General features: G+C 44.9%; 1 protein-coding gene across 2 annotated transcripts in view; it reads left to right on the forward strand.

The window, feature by feature from the left end:
• The first annotated feature begins 534 nt into the window (after nucleotides 1-534).
• The window catches only part of prrt4b (proline rich transmembrane protein 4b), a 64,276-nt gene continuing 51,826 nt past the window's right edge, over nucleotides 535-12,984 (forward strand). The window contains exon 1 of one of the 2 annotated variants that reach the window (XM_055937343.1): nucleotides 535-779. The gene's annotated coding sequence lies outside the window, so the exon portion shown is untranslated. The remainder of the gene's footprint in view (nucleotides 780-12,984) is intronic. The other variant, XM_055937344.1, reaches the window with a different exon arrangement.

Below are 12,984 nucleotides of genomic sequence, written 5' to 3' on the forward strand. Positions count from 1 at the left end.
ACTCGTGGGGACATTTCTCATGTCTCCATGAGGACAAAGGCTATTTTAAGCTTAGGGGTTAGGTTTACAATTAGGGTTAGGAGTTAGTGGTTAGGTTTAAGTTTAGGAGTTAGGTTTAGGGTTTGGGTTACAGGTTAAGGTTATGGTAAGGGTTAGGGAAAATAGGATTTTGAATGGAAATTAATTTTAGGTCCCCACGAGGCTAGAAGAACATAACGTGTGTGTGTGTGTGTGCATGCATGCTTGATTATGTTCAATACAGTACACTGTCAAAGTGTGTGTGCATGTCATTTAGCTTGCTAATACATTTGTGTCTGTTGTGTACTTGTAAGTGTGTGGGATTGAGTGTACTAGACATTCTTGCCCGTCTAACTATCTAGTGGCCAGTGTCCACACTGTAGAGAGACTCTCCTAATGAACAATTTGCTCAGTGAGGTGTGACCACAGGCATTGTCACAGAGCTTCACACTGGACTACTTATGCAGGGGGTTAGGGGCAGAAAGAGAGAGAGACGGGAGGGAGAGAAAGAGGGAGGGAGAAGAGAGGCTGACAGAGAGGAGAGGGAGCAAGAAGAGAGAGAATGAAAGAGAGGGAGACCACCAAGAGTACGAGAGGGAGAGTGAGAGAGAGAATAAAAGAGAGAGAATAGGAGGGAGCGAGAGAGTGAGATAGAGTGAGTGCCTGTAACACACATTCACACACACAGGGAGACGGTTCTCTGCTGCAGCTCCCTGCTGGATTCAGTGGATTCACAATCTCTTCCCTTTCACGTGTGGTGGGTGAGTGGCTCTTTTTCATTCTGAACACTTTCAATGGTGTGTGTGTGTGTGTGTGCTTGTGTGTGTAATTTATGATCCTCATGTATAGAGAAAAGGGGTAAAGAGCTGTTAGAGATTGACACACACACCATCACCGAGACAACACACTCTTCTTCTACAGCCTTTATAGGTAGACTCTCTCACTCTTACAGAAAAACACCATTTCTACAAGCTCACATTTGAGGGTGTGGATTCAGCTGCTCAATCTCTCCAGATGACACGACACACACTCTTCTATTACAGCCTTTATAGGTAGACACACATACCTGTGTAGACAAGCAATCCCAGGCATACATTAACACACACACACGGAGGCAGCAGCTGAGGCTGTTCGACTAGCATCAAGAGGAACGTAGGGAAGGAATCATTCTGGGCTAATTCTGCAGCACAGCCATGGTCAGCAGTGTGTGTGTGTGTGTGTACATTCTGAGGAATTTATGAACATGTGTATGTATACTGTAGAAATTCATGGCGTTCATGTCATCATGTGAGCCAGTGGATACTATAGGCGTGTGTATTGGAGTCTATACAAACATCCTCCACCTCTATAGCATGACAGTGTGTGTGTGTGTGTGTGTGTGTGTGTGTGTGTGTGCGTGCGTAGGGTGTTTGAACTGAAGCAGATGTGACAGGGGTTGCCGTGGCAAGCGTTTGTGCGTTTATGTGTGTGTGTGTGTTTTTGTGCGAGTGTAGCTGTGTGTATATGTCTCTGTGTTGGTTAGTGTAAAGCACATATGTACCATTAGGATCAGCGGTAGCAGCACTTTGGTAAAAGCAGCAGAGCAGACCACTAAAGCCCCTCACATCACGGGATTAGCAAGACGTCTTTTGCCACGGCCGTCACCATGGCAAAGCTAGTCAGTGGAATGCTGGTGTCTGAGTGGGTGACGGCTTGTCATAGGCAAAACTAAAACTAACGTTGGTGTGATGTTCTAATAACTAGGTATTCACAGGCAGGTAGGCTATAGTTCACTCTGTCAGTAGTAAGGGCAGGGGGGAAATGGGATACCAGAGAAAGGCTGGATGAACATAGGATCTATGATCAAGCAGGTTGAATGGTTGAATACGTCATGGGGGAACAGTATTCAGATTAAGTGAATACCTGAGATGTAATATAACTCTTTGGGGAGTATAAACAGGTTCTGTTCTTACTTAGATACTAATGTTAATCGATCAAATTTCAGTCATGATCCGAGATGAACCTAATTACATTTGATAGACCACAGATGGCAAGATGTTTAGTTGTTCATTTTAGTGTGACACCTGATCAGATTGAAGTACCACTGGATGTAATAGGAAAAGGGGGGTGTTGTCTCCTCTAGCTGCCATGACTCTGACTCCTCTGGACCTGAGCAGTCGTGTTTCAGACCTGTTGGATCCTAGCCTGTTGGCTGGCTGCTGTTCTGACCAGAAGGTAAACCAGGACACAGGAGTGGTCACAGGAGTGGTCAATAACCACTAGGGACTATTGACCGTGACTGCCCGGCAATGTCAAATCCATTCTCTGGCATCCTGGATCTGCAGGCTGCGGTAAACTCCATCTCAACTCAATTCAACTGACCCTGTATAAAATAGGAGAGTTTACCATTATTTTCAATTAAGATTTTATTCGACTCATGGATTGGATTTGAAGTTGGAATGAAATTACCAAAATTCGGACTATGAAGCATTCAATGAAGACTTCAATGACAACACCAGGTATTTTCCTAAAAAGCCAAACATTGGCTAGCTTGGTTACAGAAAGACAAGCAGTGATGTGGAAAATTAGATGGTTGTAGATCCTCACTCTGAGTCAACAACATCCGGGCTGCCAGACTTTAGTATGGAACCCCTTGTTTTACGTCAACAACATCCGGGCTGCCAGACTTTAGTATGGAACCCCTTGTTTTACGTCAACAACATCCGGGCTGCCAGACTTTAGTATGAAACCCCTTGTTTTACGTCAACAACATCCGGGCTGCCAGACTTTAGTATGGACCCCCTTGTTTTACTACAACATCATCCGGGCTGCCAGACTTTAGTATGGACCCCCTTGTTTTACGTCAACAACATCCGGGCTGCCAGCCTTTAGTATGGAACCCCTTGATTTACGTCAACAACATCCGGGCTGCCAGACTTTAGTATGGAACCCCTTGTTTTACGTCAACAACATCCGGGCTGTCAGACTTTAGTATGGACCCCCTTGTTTTACGTCAACAACATCCGGGCTGCCAGACTTTAGTATGGAACCCCTTGTTTTACGTCAACAACATCCGGGCTGCCAGACTTTAGTATGAAACCCCTTGTTTTACGTCAACAACATCCGGGCTGCCAGACTTTAGTATGGAACCCCTTGTTTTACGTCAACAACATCCGGGCTGCCAGACTTTAGTATGAAACCCCTTGTTTTACGTCAACAACATCCGGGCTGCCAGACTTTAGTATGGACCCCCTTGTTTTACGTCAACAACATCCGGGCTGCCAGACTTTAGTATGGACCCCCTTGTTTTACGTCAACAACATCCGGGCTGCCAGCCTTTAGTATGGAACCCCTTGTTTTACGTCAACAACATCCGGGCTGCCAGACTTTAGTATGGACCCCCTTGTTTTACGTCAACAACATCCGGGCTGTCAGACTTTAGTATGGACCCCCTTGTTTTACGTCAACAACATCCGGGCAGCCAGACTTTAGTATGGACCCCCTTGTTTTACGTCAACAACATCCGGGCTGCCAGACTTTAGTATGGAACCCCTTGTTTTACGTCAACAACATCTGGGCTGCCAGACTTTAGTATGGAACCCCTTGTTTTACGTCAACAACATCCGGGCTGCCAGACTTTAGTATGGACCCCCTTGTTTTACGTCAACAACATCCGGGCTGCCAGACTTTAGTATGGACCTCCTTGTTATACGTCAACAACATCCGGGCTGCCAGACTTTAGTATGGAACCCCTTGTTTTACGTCAACAACATCCGGGCTGTCAGACTTTAGTATGGAACCCCTTGTTTTACGTCAACAACATCCGGGCTGCCAGACTTTAGCATGGAACCCTTTGTTTTACGTCAACAACATCCGGGCTGCCAGACTTTAGTATGGACCCCCTTGTTTTACGTCAACAACATCCGGGCTGCCAGACTTTAGTATGGACCTCCTTGTTTTACGTCAACAACATCCGGGCTGCCAGACTTTAGTATGGAACCCCTTGTTTTACGTCAACAACATCCGGGCTGCCAGACTTTAGTATGAAACCCCTTGTTTTACGTCAACAACATCCGGGCTGCCAGACTTTAGTATGGACCCCCTTGTTTTACGTCAACAACATCCGGGCTGCCAAACTTTAGTATGGACCCCCTTGTTTTACGTCAACAACATCCGGGCTGCCAGCCTTTAGTATGGAACCCCTTGTTTTACGTCAACAACATCCGGGCTGCCAGACTTTAGTATGGAACCCCTTGTTTTACGTCAACAACATCCGGGCTGTCAGACTTTAGTATGGACCCCCTTGTTTTACGTCAACAACATCCGGGCTGCCAGACTTTAGTATGGAACCCCTTGTTTTACGTCAACAACATCCGGGCTGCCAGACTTTAGTATGAAACCCCTTGTTTTACGTCAACAACATCCGGGCTGCCAGACTTTAGTATGGACCCCCTTGTTTTACGTCAACAACATCCGGGCTTACAGACTTTAGTATGGAACCCCTTGTTTTACGTCAACAACATCCGGGCTGCCAGACTTTAGTATGAAACCCCTTGTTTTACGTCAACAACATCCGGGCTGCCAGACTTTAGTATGGACCCCCTTGTTTTACGTCAACAACATCCGGGCTGCCAGACTTTAGTATGGACCCCCTTGTTTTACGTCAACAACATCCGGGCTGCCAGCCTTTAGTATGGACCCCCTTGTTTTACGTCAACAACATCTGGGCTGCCAGACTTTAGTATGGAACCCCTTGTTTTACGTCAACAACATCCGGGCTGTCAGACTTTAATATGGACCCCCTTGTTTTACGTCAACAACATCCGGGCTGCCAGACTTTAGTATGGACCTCCTTGTTTTACGTCAACAACATCCGGGCTGCCAGACTTTAGTATGGAACCCCTTGTTTTACGTCAATAACATCCGGGCTGCCAGACTTTAGTATGGAACCCCTTGTTTTACGTCAACAACATCCGGGCTGCCAGACTTTAGTATGGAACCCCTTGTTTTACGTCAACAACATCTGGGCTGCCAGACTTTAGTATGGAACCCCTTGTTTTACGTCAACAACATCCGGGCTGCCAGACTTTAGTATGGACCCCCTTGTTTTACGTCAACAACATCCGGGCTGCCAGACTTTAGTATGGACCTCCTTGTTTTACGTCAACAACATCCGGGCTGCCAGACTTTAGTATGGAACCCCTTGTTTTACGTCAACAACATCCGGGCTGTCAGACTTTAGTATGGAACCCCTTGTTTTACGTCAACAACATCCGGGCTGCCAGACTTTAGCATGGAACCCTTTGTTTTACGTCAACAACATCCGGGCTGCCAGACTTTAGTATGGACCCCCTTGTTTTACGTCAACAACATCCGGGCTGCCAGACTTTAGTATGGACCTCCTTGTTTTACGTCAACAACATCCGGGCTGCCAGACTTTAGTATGGAACCCCTTGTTTTACGTCAACAACATCCGGGCTGCCAGACTTTAGTATGAAACCCCTTGTTTTACGTCAACAACATCCGGGCTGCCAGACTTTAGTATGGACCCCCTTGTTTTACGTCAACAACATCCGGGCTGCCAGACTTTAGTATGGACCCCCTTGTTTTACGTCAACAACATCCGGGCTGCCAGCCTTTAGTATGGAACCCCTTGTTTTACGTCAACAACATCCGGGCTGCCAGACTTTAGTATGGAACCCCTTGTTTTACGTCAACAACATCCGGGCTGTCAGACTTTAGTATGGACCCCCTTGTTTTACGTCAACAACATCCGGGCTGCCAGACTTTAATATGGAACCCCTTGTTTTACGTCAACAACATCCGGGCTGCCAGACTTTAGTATGAAACCCCTTGTTTTACGTCAACAACATCCGGGCTGCCAGACTTTAGTATGGACCCCCTTGTTTTACGTCAACAACATCCGGGCTGCCAGACTTTAGTATGGAACCCCTTGTTTTACGTCAACAACATCCGGGCTGCCAGACTTTAGTATGAAACCCCTTGTTTTACGTCAACAACATCCGGGCTGCCAGACTTTAGTATGGACCCCCTTGTTTTACGTCAACAACATCCGGGCTGCCAGACTTTAGTATGGACCCCCTTGTTTTACGTCAACAACATCCGGGCTGCCAGCCTTTAGTATGGACCCCCTTGTTTTACGTCAACAACATCTGGGCTGCCAGACTTTAGTATGGAACCCCTTGTTTTACGTCAACAACATCCGGGCTGTCAGACTTTAATATGGACCCCCTTGTTTTACGTCAACAACATCCGGGCTGCCAGACTTTAGTATGGACCTCCTTGTTTTACGTCAACAACATCCGGGCTGCCAGACTTTAGTATGGAACCCCTTGTTTTACGTCAATAACATCCGGGCTGCCAGACTTTAGTATGGAACCCCTTGTTTTACGTCAACAACATCCGGGCTGCCAGACTTTAGTATGAAACCCCTTGTTTTACGTCAACAACATCCGGGCTGCCAGACTTTAGTATGGACCCCCTTGTTTTACGTCAACAACATCCGGGCTGCCAGACTTTAGTATGGACCCCCTTGTTTTACGTCAACAACATCCGGGCTGCCAGACTTTAGTATGGAACCCCTTGTCTTACGTCAACAACATCCGGGCTGCCAGACTTTAGTATGGAACATCGTGTTTTACGTCAACAACATCCGGGCTGCCAGCCTTTAGTATGGAACCCTTTGTTTTACGTCAACAACATCCGGGCTGCCAGACTTTAGTATGAAACCCCTTGTTTTACGTCAACAACATCCGGGCTGCCAGACTTTAGTATGGACCCCCTTGTTTTACGTCAACAACATCCGGGCTGCCAGACTTTAGTATGGACCCCCTTGTTTTACGTCAACAACATCCGGGCTGCCAGACTTTAGTATGGACCCCCTTGTTTTACGTCAACAACATCCGGGCTGTCAGACTTTAGTATGAAACCCCTTGTTTTACGTCAACAACATCCAGGCTGCCAGACTTTAGTATGAAACCCCTTGTTTTACGTCAACAACATCCGGGCTGCCAGACTTTAGTATGGACCCCCTTGTTTTACGTCAACAACATCCGGCCTGCCAGACTTTAGTATGGAACCCCTTGTTTTACGTCAACAACATCCGGGCAGCCAGACTTTAGTATGGAACCCCTTGTTTTACGTCAACAACATCCGGCCTGCCAGACTTTAGTATGAAACCCCTTGTTTTACGTCAACGACATCCGGGCTGCCAGACTTTAGTATGAAACCCCTTGTTTTACATCAACAACATCTGGGCTGCCAGACTTTAGTATGGACCACCTTGTTTTACGTCAACAACATCCGGGCTGCCAGACTTTAGTATGGACCCCCTTGTTTTACGTCAACAACATCCGGGCTGCCAGACTTTAGTATGGAACCCCTTGTTTTACGTCAACAACATCTGGCCTGCCAGACTTTAGTATGGAACATCTTGTTTTACGTCAACAACATCCGGGCTGCCAGACTTTAGTATGGAACCCCTTGTTTTACGTCAACAACATCCGGGCTGCCAGACTTTAGTATGGACCCCCTTGTTTTACGTCAACAACATCCGGGCTGCCAGACTTTAGTATGGAACCCCTTGTTTTACGTCAACAACACCCGGGCTGCCAGACTTTAGTATGGAACCCCTTGTTTTACGTCAACAACATCCGGGCTGCCAGACTTTAGTATGGACCCCCTTGTTTTACGTCAACAACATCCGGGCTGCCAGATTTTAGTATGGAACCCCTTGTTTTACGTCAACAACATCCGGGCTGCCAGACTTTAGTATGGAACCCCTTGTTTTACGTCAACAACATCCGGGCTGCCAGACTTTAGTATGGAACCCCTTGTTTTACGTCAACAACATCCGGGCTGCCAGACTTTAGTATGAAACCCCTTGTTTTACGTCAACAACATCCGGGCTGCCAGACTTTAGTATGGACCCCATTGTTTTACGTCAACAACATCCGGGCTGCCAGACTTTAGTATGGAACCCCTTGTTTTACGTCAACAACATCCGGGCTGCCAGACTTTAGTATGGACCCCCTTGTTTTACGTCTAGATCATTATCTGAGTAACATTGTAAAACATGGTCCTGAAGAAGCCATTTCATACTTGGATACAATCATTGATTGAACTGATCAGGGCAAACGTGAAATGTTTTGTTTTGAAATAGTATAGCTTTTAGAATAATATATTTGATCATTATGGAATAATTATACAATAAATCAAGTGTACTAGTATGCAAATATTAGACAGATACTGTACTGTGAAATACTGAGGAAAAATCTTAATATTCAGTCAACTGTAGGATTAAATTCTGGATAACAATGTCTCAGTATTTCTCAACAATCGCCAGGAAGGAAAGCAGGAGTATTACCCATAGGGATGCTTCTCCAGACACAGATCAAGCCTAGTCTGGGATCAAAAAGGATTCGCAATGGAGATTCTCCACGGAAAGCACTTTTTAGTCCAAGACTAGTCTTAATCTTAATACTTTCAGATAATAATGTTTCTACCTTCAAATGAAGTGTCGGCCACCTACATGACTGAATAAATCCGTACCAGCTAAAGATGACGTGGCCAGTTTGATTCAGTCTGTTTTATTGACATTCCTGTCCAGACCCAAGGCCAGTGAAATGAGCTAGATAGGATGAAGCCATAGAGACTGGGGTGTCAGGGCTTCGTTAATATAGCCCTCCTCACTCTCCAACTCGCTCATGCTGAATTATTTCTGAAGGCACTGAACAAACACACACTTTAGCAAATCTGAGACGTGCACGAAAATCAGTCCATTACCAAGAAGTGTGAAACATCAATCCCTGTGCCTTCATGAGACTATGGTCAACCTGTTAAACCTAAGTGGTGTCGCCCAGAGTCAAGTCATCTCCATTTGGGAACCCTCTCAAATCTCTCAGGGAGGACGAGAACCCACACCTCTAATTCACTGGACCTCCCTCTCCCTCCCTCTCTCCCTCTCCTCTCTCAAACTCCCTCCTCTCCCTCCCTCTCCTCTCTCTCGAACTCCCTCTCTCTCTCTCTCTCTCTCTCTCTCTCTCTTTCTCTCTCTCTCAAACCTAACCAACCTTCTTAATTTAAAATCACTTCATTAGTGTTAAATGTTAAAAGGCTGTTGAAGGACCGGTCTCCAATCAGATATCCATCTCTATCCTCTCAGTACCACAGCGGTCACACAGCAGACCACTCGCAGACCACCCGTTGCCCTGGAGATTAATGTAAATGACAGAAAGGATAATGACAGAATAATGCTGATAATCCTCATGGGGAATAGTGTGTTTGAGGATGTGATGTGATTGGCTTGGTGATGGGTGGTGGTTAAGAGAGTGGATGAGGGTACACGCATGGAAGTGCACGCCGCACACTCTCTCTCACACACACACACACACACACACAAAAAAAGAGATTTAGCAATAGACTGAGTGAAGCATTAGAGAGAATAGAAAGGAGGTAGTGGACTGTCATAAAGTCAGAATGCAACATGTCTGTCTGTCTCTCTCTATATATCTCCTCTCCTTCCACTATCTATATTTCACCCTCTCTCTCGCTCTCCGTCTATATCCCCGTTGTGACGTGACTTCCAACCCTCTCTCTCATTCTCTCACTCTCTCTGCTCCATTGAGCACAGTGCAGTGGGACAGGACCTGTCTTTGTCAGGTGCAGTGGAACAAAACTCCAGTGAAGAAAGAGAAGGCTTGTAAATTTTCCCACAGACACGTTTATCTTATTTTATTACTCTCTCTCATTCTCTCTTTCCACTTGTTCTGCTGCATGTCAGGAAAGACAGAGGGCTCCCTAACAGACGTACATACCTAATTTTTACAACTGACGACAAGCGCGCTAAAACTGAGCTGATTACTCAGAGGCTTAACAGAGGCAAACAAAAATTCTAATCGTGATTTCTTGTGTTTTAAGTGTTATGCAGTTGACAGTTGTGAGACATACACCATTTTCACATGGCAGGATGATAGACATGTAGATAAAATCATAGAATAATAAAATGATTATGTGTCAGAATAACTGAGAACTCCAACCCCGTTTTCTGAAAATGGGCTGTCTATCTTCCTATATAAGCTTATTAGGGATGTACCATGTGGGTGAAGGGGGGGGGGGGGGGGGGGGGGTATATTTAACTCTGCTCTCTATGAAAGGCATAGACAGTAATTAGTCAGGTAATCTTCTGACTGAAACAGGAAGCTGGCATGCATGTGCAATTGATAGTGAGGGAAGTGAAATTTGAGAATGTTAGCCAAATTAAATTATGCATAATCCCCCTTCTGTAAATAATTGATCAATATGTGTCAAATTGAACAAAAACCCAATCAGGGCAGAGGCATAGTTTTTTCTCAAGCTTAATAGCTAATTGGAATGGTTTAGCGTGAAACTAAAAAGGCAATGTGTCAAAACAAATATCTACATTTTCTACAAAGACGGCATTAAGTACCGTTTATTTGCCTTTCTGTAACACACCAAGAATTAACTAACTCTGGCAAAAGCTTTTAACGTCTTGGGGGCTTTGGTGTGTGTGTGTGTGTGTGCGTGTGCGTGTGCGTGTTGCACACACTCATGACTATGTATGTTGGTGGGTCTCTAAATACATTTCCATTGAGGAATGGTTGTATTTCAAGCATGTACACTCTGAGTCCTGATAGAAGGCAGTAATGTGTGGGCAGTTGTATGTTTCTGAGTGGGCCCATGAGCACCACTACTCATGCCTCAGTATCCAGCCAACTACCCCCAGGCAGGCACAGAGAGGTAGTGAGGCCCACTAAGGTCAACACTACATGGGGCACAGAGACAGGGTCAAGTCCCTGAATGTCCTGCAGGGAGATCAGGCCTAGGATAGTGCTATTAAAAGGTGATTGATCTGTTTGTGTTATGAGCTACACTTGAGAGAGAGAGAGATGTAGCATAGGACAGAGTAACAGAGAGATGTAGCATAGGACATAGTAACAGAGAGAGAGAGATGTAGCATAGGACAGAGTAACAGAGAGAGAGAGATGTAGCATATTACAGAGTAACAGAGAGAGAGAGAGATGTAGCATAGGACAGAGTAATAGAGAGAGAGAGATGTAGCATAGGACAGAGTAACAGAAAGAGATGTAACATTGAACAGAGTAACAGAGAGAGAAAGAGATGTAGCATAGGACAGAGTAACAGAGAGAGAGAGATGTAGCATAGGACAGAGTAACAGAGAGAGAGAGAGATGTAGCATAGGACAGAGTAACAGAGAGAGAGAGAGAGAGATGTAGCATAGGACAGAGTAACAGAGAGAGAGAGAGAGAGATGTAGCATAGGACAGAGTAACAGAGAGAGAGAGAGATGTAGCATATTACAGAGTAACAGAGAGAGAGAGCTGTAGCATAGGACAGAGTAACAGAGAGAGAGAGAGAGATGTAGCATAGGACAGAGTAACAGAGAGAGAGAGAGATGTAGCATATTACAGAGTAACAGAGAGAGAGAGAGAGAGAGATGTAGCATATTACAGAGTAACAGAGAGAGAGATGTAGCATATTACAGAGTAACAGAGAGAGAGAGATGTAGTATAGCAGTGTGATGTTGTTTCCCCTAGATTATGCACCAAATTGCACACAAGGACCCAATTCAAATAGGCCAGGTCAAGAGGGGATGTTAATAATTTGATAATAATAATAATAATTCAGTGTCATTTTTTATTTAATTACAGCTGCATAGCTAATGATTTTATTTGGTGTACAAACACTTTTTCATACCAATATTGTACATACATGTGATTGTAAAAGTTTTGTATATTTTGGTTTGGCCCATCGCGGGTTATCTGTATTTCCATACCCCCTTATCGTTCTCTTTTGTTTGCCCTTCGGCTAGCAAGGTATGTTGTCCTTGGCTCCGAAACTGTTTAATATAAAACCGTCATAAGGTTATACAATGTACTGTTTTGCAACCATAAGTTTGTTATAGTGTGGACAGTGTAGGAATTTATGTTAACAAGTTTCACTGACTGAGGTATCTGTTGTAACTTGTGAGTACTTGTGACAGTGGTTGAGTGAGTGTCCATGTGCTCGCGCAGGTGGCCGAGAGCTGTGATTGTGCCAACATGTGTGTTGTCTCTTTGTGTGCAGGTATGTCTTTTATTTTGTCAGAATTATGTTCTGTATAGTTTTACTTGTATGGTGTGCTGTTGTGCAGCGAGTGTGTGCACGCAGCACCTGTTAATTCCTTTATCGCTCTCTTTTGTTTGACCTTCGGCTAGCAAGGTGCCCGAGAGCTGTGATTGCGCCAAGGGTAACATGGCAAATAAAAAGATTTCAACGAGCAGAACATCAGTTGTGGCAGCGTCCTAATTAAAATTACACAACGCTACAGTAGCATATATATATATATATATATATAAATGAGAGAGAGAGAGAGAGAGAGACAGAGACAGAGACAGAGACAGAGACAGAGACAGAGACAGAGACAGAGAGAGAGAGAGAGAGAGAGAGAGAGAGAGAGAGAGAGAGAGAGAGAGAGAGAGAGAGATGTAACGAGAGAGAAGGAAGGATCAGAGGACCAATGTGCAGCGTGGTAATTTAACATAATGAATTTATTTAGACAAAACAAAAACACTATACAAAATAACAAAAGAACATACCGTCACAGTCCTAGCTGGTGCAGAACACAAACACAGAGACAGGAAACAACCACCCACAATCCCCAACACAAAACAAGCCACTTATATATGATTCTCAATCAGGGACAACGATTGACAGCTGTCTCTGATTGAGAACCATATCAGGCTGAACATAGAAACAGACGAACTAGACACACAACATAGAATTCCCACCCAGCTCACGTCCTGACCAACGCTAAACAAGCAAAACACATAAGAACTCTGGTCAGGACGTTACAGTAGCATATTACAGAGTAACAGAGAGAGAAAGAGATGTAGCATAGGACAGAGTAACAGAGAGAGAGAGATGTAGCATAGGACAGAGTAACAGA

The sequence above is a fragment of the Salvelinus fontinalis genome, chromosome 11 (genome assembly GCF_029448725.1).
Source record: "Salvelinus fontinalis isolate EN_2023a chromosome 11, ASM2944872v1, whole genome shotgun sequence".
NCBI lineage: Eukaryota > Metazoa > Chordata > Actinopteri > Salmoniformes > Salmonidae > Salvelinus > Salvelinus fontinalis.